The sequence below is a fragment of the Anneissia japonica genome, unplaced genomic scaffold (assembly GCF_011630105.1).
Source record: "Anneissia japonica isolate Jap-2015-1 unplaced genomic scaffold, ASM1163010v1 scaffold287965_len1858130_cov191, whole genome shotgun sequence".
Classification (NCBI taxonomy): Eukaryota; Metazoa; Echinodermata; class Crinoidea; order Comatulida; family Comatulidae; genus Anneissia; species Anneissia japonica.
The window spans coordinates 1,266,520-1,274,306 of record NW_022748342.1 but is presented as its reverse complement, the minus strand read 5'-3'; the positions used below and the strand labels follow the sequence as shown (position 1 = coordinate 1,274,306).

General features: G+C 33.6%; 1 protein-coding gene and 1 long non-coding RNA gene across 2 annotated transcripts in view; both read left to right on the top strand.

Annotated features, from left to right (window-relative positions):
• Positions 1-3,454, top strand: part of LOC117120819 (polyamine-modulated factor 1-like) — a 14,531-nt gene extending 11,077 nt beyond the window's left edge. Inside the window, exon 6 of the mRNA XM_033265896.1 lies at positions 1,695-3,454. The gene's annotated coding sequence lies outside the window, so the exon portion shown is untranslated. The remainder of the gene's footprint in view (positions 1-1,694) is intronic.
• A 3,900-nt stretch (positions 3,455-7,354) lies between these two features.
• Positions 7,355-7,787, top strand: part of LOC117120874 — a 2,102-nt gene continuing 1,669 nt past the window's right edge. The window contains exon 1 of the long non-coding RNA XR_004447439.1: positions 7,355-7,779. This is a non-coding gene — a long non-coding RNA (uncharacterized LOC117120874). The remainder of the gene's footprint in view (positions 7,780-7,787) is intronic.

Below are 7,787 nucleotides of genomic sequence, written 5' to 3'. Positions count from 1 at the left end.
TGGAACCTACCAGGTACCCACTTGTACTCCTGGGTGGAGAGAGGCAACCGTAGATAAAGTGCCTTGCCCAAGGACACAAGCGATTTGCACAGTGAGAGTTTCGAACCCCCGACCTCGAGGTCCAAGCCACAACCGATGCGCCAACCGCTTTGGTTGTATACATTAGTTACAACCAGTTTTAAACAAATTTATGCTGGATTTAACACTGCATTTTTCATTTCATATCTAACATTTTGTAGTGCTGTTAATTGTATATTTTCATTCTTTGCTGTTAGTTTCAATTGAAGAAAAATAAAGACATATATTTTATATACAGTACAGTATTGTTTATATTTTTATTGAAGTATTTCCCTTGTAATGCTGTTAATTTTAATCATATTTGATTTTTTAAGTTACACAGTTTCTGGCTCTTATACACATCTAGATGTGTATAAGAGACAGATATCTCAGGAGACCAAGCGGAGATCCAAATTCTGATGTCATAAATCACCGGATGCAACCAAAATTAAAAGAGAAAGAACGACTAGTGAAGTTGCTTGAGCAGTGTGAGGTGGAAAACAAAAGATTACAAGAAGCTTTGAAACCCAGGAAAAGGCAGCTTGCAGATACTCAGCAGAAACTAAACAAGAGATTCATGGCATTTGAAGATGTAAGATATTCTAATTCACTTTGAAATATTTGTATTATGAGCATACCTACACCAACAGTAATAACAAAAACAGCATACTAGAATGTTAAAAGAGATGTCTACCAGTTTTATATAACTTGAAAACTGATTTAGCATACTCAGTTACATAATATCTCATTTTGAAATTATGAAACTTGTTCGCTCTAATTACCTAGACGCTCTAAATTATATTTGTGATGATGTGTCAGGTGCATCGTTTTATCTAAGCTCAGGGACAGGCCATTGTAATGCATAGGATTACGATGATTCTAGGCGAGTTCTTTGTATTATTACTATCCTTGTATTGGTATAAAATATTATCAAATGGCCCAGGTAGTCAAAGATGCATTACAATGGCCTGTCTGTAAACTTGTATGGAGCAATGCACCTGGCACATCATCACAAATTTAGTTTAGATCGTCTACGTAATGAATGCTCACGAGATCCATAATTTCAAAATGGGATATTATGTACCTGATTATGTTAAATCAGTTCTCATAATGTATAAAATTTGTAAAATTCTCCTTTAAGATTTAGAAGACTGCAAAGTGTCTTCCTTCAAGATGGCTGTTAAAACCAGCACCAATAGATTTCAATAATCAATCATTGTATTTCTAATACAACTTAGAAGAGAGTAATAACCTATGATGATAATAGATTATGATTAAATATGTAGTAAACATACTTATAATTTTCCCTTCAATGGTCACATTATTAGATATTAAATTTCTTACGCTTTTCAACTCCTCATCTTTCTTATGTATTCCAATGTCTTTTTGGTCAAAGTACCAGACGAGTGCTTTCTGGAGTAGTCAATTGGAAATGGAGCAAAGTATAATAAAAACAACGCAAAAATAATATATTTATATATAGGTTTTAGAATAATCAATATGTTTATACCACAGTTGTTAACCCTAATTATTTGTTTGTAGGCTGCAAAGGCTTGTGATAAAATCCCAATGAAAGAAATACAACAGAGCGTGAACCATCTGTCACAGATATGAAATGGTATCATACAGAAGTATAGTTTAAACAGTCGTGGCTCTTCTAAGATACTTGAAAGAAGAAAACAATGAGGGTGGTTACTGATGGAGCAAGATATTTTTTTTCCAACCAACAAGAACTCCTGAGCCTGAGGATGTTTATATTTTAAGACTATTGGCTGGATGCGCTGTCAAAGAGGATTGTCTTCTCTGTGGAAAAATTCAAAACCATGAAATTCAAATAAAACACACTGCAATTTGCAAGTATTAAAATAAGTTGTCCACTCATAATGAGATCAGATCAAAGCATTGATGACTCCAGAAATTTGCCGACGAGGCGTCTGACGGAGGTTCTAAGCAAGAGGTCTACTAGAGCCCCGATCAGGGTCCCAGAGTAGAAATTTCTGGTAAATTTAATGGGGAGAGTGTTTATGGCTTAGTACGACCCACAATTGTGCTTTTTAGACCACAATAACAGGGATTTGCAATCAAAATAACGTTTTGGATAGGCAGATTTATATCTTTGGAGAAAATTCCTCCCCCCCCCCCCCAGTACTACCTGGATCAAAGCATATTTAAAGAATCTACACAAGGAATATTGAATTTATTTTATGCATTTGCAAAAAAAAAAAAATTTTATCATTCATTCTAATTTTAAATTAAAAGCAAATAACTATTCCTAAATATATAAAAAAGAGCAATTTAGATTATGTAATTTGATTGTTCAAAGATTTTTTTTTTAGCTCACCTCTTACAGAATTTGTATAGTAGGGAGATTTCGATTGCACGACGACGGTAGAACGTACAACGAAATGACATCACTTAAAGTCATCTGCGCATACGAGGACGTCAAGGTCACCTCATCGAGTAGATTCTGGAACACAATTTGGCCAAATCTAGTTATGCAGAGAACGTAGGACGCCAGGCAGGACGGTCACGCATGAGTGATTCCGTTCTGTCGTCGCACAAATCGAAAGCTTCCTAATATCTTTATTATACAAGGAGACTTTATTCATCCCACTATGGGAACATTTCTTTGGTTAATAAAACAGTGTGAATATAACATATAACAAGGCTATCTATCCAGGGTTTTTTTTTTATGTTAGTGAGGGCGCCCTCCAATGCTAGCATTAAAGCCCTGTTCAGACTATCACATTTTATTTTAAAAAAAACATGTGACATGCCTAAATATGGTCATGATGACATCATGTCATGACCATATATAGGCACATCGTGACTATATTTGGGCATACGACATTTTTTTGTCAAAGAAAATTTTATAATCTTTTAGTTTTAGAATAGGCAAATTCAACTTACAGCCTGTAGAATACCCATGTTCATAAACACCAAAATGGAAAGAATATACCTGTAGTGATAAAAATATAATTGGATTTATCAAAATCAAGCCTTAATTGCTTACTAGAGTCTTTTTAACCAATGAAAATGAATTGCAGTTTTAAATTGTGTTTTCAGTCATACAAATTATAGTCTCTATTTTGTGTAAATAATATGTAAATGTAGGTTAATGATTTGGAGAAATATTAATTTATGTTGAATTGGGCATGAGATGATCCCATGCTTTTTTTTCCCAAAATGTTGGAATTTTTTTTAAAGCAACACATATGACCAATGTTGTACTAGGAACCAACAGCTAGAATATCTATTCCAAAAAACGATAAATACAACCAGGTATAATAATAATAATATGTCGTTCTTATATAGCGCTTAATGCCTTAACAAAGCCTCTAAGCACTTCACATTACTACCCCGGTCATTGGATAAAACACATATGGAACACATTGAACACCAAATCAAATTATTAAGTTAAATTATATTATTATTCCATATTGCGGCTAGTAATCAGCACAGTTGTGTTGGAACCTACCAGGTACCCACTTGTATTCCTGGGTGGAGAGAGGCAACCGTAGATAAAGTGCCTTGCCCAAGGACACAAGCGATTTGCACAGTGAGAGTTTCGAACCCCCGACCTCGAGGTTGGGAGTCCAAGCCACAACCGATGCGCCAACCACTTCAGTTGTATACATTAGTTACAACCAGTTTTAAACAAATTTATGCTGGATTTAACACTGCATTTTTCATTTCATATCTAACATTTTGTAGTGCTGTTAATTGTATATTTTCATTCTTTGCTGTTAGTTTCAATTGAAGAAAAATAAAGACATATATTTTATATACAGTACAGTATTGTTTATATTTTTATTGAAGTATTTCCCTTGTAATGCTGTTAATTTTAATCATATTTGATTTTTTAAGTTACACAGTTTCTTTCATAATTCCAGTATTGAATAGCTTCATTCAAATTAATTTCAATATCATAACTTAACTACATTTTTGATAAAAACACAATATGCTCTTCCTATGCTTATCCCATGAATGTCAGTTTGACAAGGAGGTATAAAACTGCCAACCTAATAAAAGCAGTCACAAATGCATTGCATTCAAAAGTTACTTTTTATTCTTAAATTCTACAAAAATTATTTGCATTTTACGGTATTTCGCAAACGTCCTCTTAATTGAAACGGTTCATCGACAATTCATGGACCTGCTGCGTCCTTATCACAATTTTCGACACGATAATATACAGCGCGCCGTCTATAGTTTCCCTCGGGAGTAAATGCAGGTGATAAGGTCTATAGCAACGGTATACAACAGTGGATATAAAGTGTTCGGTTGTGTCAATAGTGTTTGTATTGATGACAGTCATGGAGTGTCGATCCTTTCAGTTTGGTTGTTTTATAAATAGCATTTAAGCCGTATTTAAAGACTTCTAAAACCTTTCGACCTCAGAAAGACATTTAGGGGCGTTAGTAGCCTGCTGTATACGTACCTACCTAGACGTGAGTAGACCTAAAGAACTTATCATAATTAAGCCTACCATTCAATGAGCTTAGATTGAGGTAAAAGTAATAATATTTATTTCCTAACCGAGAGTGCACTAGATATAGAATAAAAAAATCTATTATTTAATTATTTCCATTTATCCACCGTGAACCACATGATTTTTTTTTTTTGTGAAAATCCTCTTTTGCCTCCGTTAAATTCTCACCTGCCACATAGGATTTTTTAAATTTTTGCCTGTTGCTGAAAATACCTCAATCTAAACTATTATGTAATACTGTATTCATTATTCAACAGACTACATGTAGCATATTTCTCCAGCTTACGTAGTTTTTAACTTTATAGATATTGTATATAATAGTGAATAACTGGTTGAAAATATGTTTTAAAAACTGTTTTTCCTTTTGCCTTTAGTTTTATTGCATTAAATTTATATATAAAGACGAGATGACTATTAATTATATCACTCGGTGGCACAACAAATAACCATGTCAAATAAGTCCTCTTTGAGTAAGACTATCTACATAAGGGGTGTAGAAATTAGCGAGAAAAGTCGTTTGTGTTTTGTCTTCCAAAGTCTTCCTAAAATTACAACCAAATACACTTTACCAACACTTACTTCATGGGCAAATTCAATGGAATGACCACCCTAAACTTGGTGTAAAATGCATTGCCGCCCAATGAAAAGCTTTTATTTTAAATGTTTTTTTATGGAATTTCTTTTCACAAAAAGTAATAATATTATGAACATGTATTGCCTAATCAGCCTCACAAAATTGCGTTCATAAGAAAATTTATGTATAGGGAAGAAAATGCATAGAAATTCGAAATGCATAATAATAAAGTTAAAACAAAATCAACGACGGCTTTTGAGACAGCAATTACCACATCAACCCACATTTGATGTTTTAGCGTCGCGACCCATTCTACAGTACAACTAAATTCATGTTTAAGACGCTTCAATATGAATAAAGTTGTTCATATATTATTTTTTTAATGTACACACTGAACCTATCTCCGGTCAGTATCACTCGATTATCAGAGTAGATTAAATAGGCAGATATTTATTTTAGAATAGGAATATGGATCGTTTGAGTTGAGTGCCTGTCTGAGCTTGTGATACTACAATATGCCAATTCTTCGTACACGCTTTGTTTGCTAAGTTTGATGCTTAGTGATTATCATTCGAAAATCGAATGCATCGAAGTAACATTATTCAAACACTAAGCTAACATTGGTATAACGCGTCTGTGTTCGTTTGACCAATCTGGAGATTATTGCAGACTATATCCGTAAATATCCATATCATACATTTCATTTTCCCACCAAAGTGATTTTGGAGGTAACAATTTTGTAATTAGCTTACAGATGAACATAACAGAACACTACAGCAACAACTTAATGGCTTATTGATCGGAATGCCGGCGGCTTTAATATCTAGTCTTCGATTTCGGATTGGAAAACCATGAATTGCTATTGATACCGGGCTAACCTCCACGAAAACAACACACCCTTTGCCCCGAGAACAATCTGTATTACAGGTATAAACAATGGGCCTACTCTCTGTTAGAGCTAAAAAAAAAAAGAATAACTTTTATAACAAAATTAAATCAACACTTGAAACTATAATGGGACATACGAACTTACTTCCATATTATTTTCATATAGGCCTACCCTAAGAGGCTGATAGTTCATAACTTATTATTAGGCCTGTATGCAATTCCTAATGAGATATGGAATACTTTAATTAATTTTACAATATTATATTTTCGTAGACGATATATCTTAACCACTACCATATCTCCCGATAGAATGCAAATTACACATTAACCGATATTAAATTGAAGCCGTATTCCATTGTCGATTCACTTATTGTTTCAATTGCCTTAACTAGGTTCCTATGGTTAAGGAATTGTATAGGAGAAAAAAAAAACAACTTTTTAATAATGTCGATGGTGTTGTAGACTTCCACACAAATTGTTCACAGCTCTGTACAATTGTCCATTTAATCCAGGGGATTTAATTTCCATTTAATCCCTCTCGTTAAGGCCATTTGTTATTGTTACTTATTGATTTTTAACACCCCATTACCCGGTATTGTAGTGGACTCAACTGGGCGTTTACTAATTATAGTGGTTTACTCAGGGAGCATATTACATGACTGCTCCCTGGTTTTCTGGTATCAAGAGTGATCCTCCATCATGTTTAGCTCATCGCTAGCTCAATGAACTACTTGTGTTCATGTATATAGCAAGAAGATAGTTTGCCATAACAACAAAAATAAATTATTATTATTATTATTATTATTATTATTATTATTATTATTATTATTATTATTATTATTATTATTAATATTAATATTATTATTATTATTATTATTATTATTATTATTATTATTATTATTATTATTATTATTATTGTAGAATTCTTATTATGGGTGTGGACGTGTGACAGGCCATTGTGTTCTAATTTCATTTTTGTTTACTTTAAGGTGTGGCAAAGAAAATCTTATCCATCATGTCAAAACGACCTTGGGGTACAGTGAGCAAACCCAAAAACATGGGGTTAGGATATCAGAAAGCATCCGCCCACGAGGTTGAAAAAGTGGTTAACCGTCTGTACTATGTGCCCAAGCGACGAGAACTCGGCCTACAGAAGCGCTCAAATCCGAAGATGAATGCCGAACAAATTGACCGAATGCTTGAACGGCTGACGAAGAATTATGGCGACAGGGTTCCAGATTCAAGACGAGTACCTGAAGGAAGGCTCAGGGATATTGGAATTTTAAATTCATTTGCATGGAAGGGATATAATTGAACATAACATTAATTCCTGTAGAAACACATTTTTAAAGTTTCCAACTTTATTATTTATTGCCTTGCCCACCAGGATCCCCGTGTTTGAAGATATGTCTTGATAGGGATCGAAAAAAAAGTTTAATGTTATATTTACTGTAATAACGATTTGGGATCTGTGCATACGGTTCGTCACAACTCATATTTCTATGTTACAGTACGGTATGGGTTATTAATAACTACTGCATTGCATTAACACCATTCGAAACAAAAATATTAGTCTTATCCTGGGCGCAATATTGCCCTGGCATGTTGGTAAACCTATAAAAGTTATCTTGCAACATACAGTAATATATTAATTAAAACGAGTAAGCATGCCCTATTATTTTCATTAGAAATTACGTTAATGTAACACATATCATATCGTTATTTATTACTGAATTAGAATTTAAAAGCGTTCTCAGACAATGTAAAGGTCTCCTA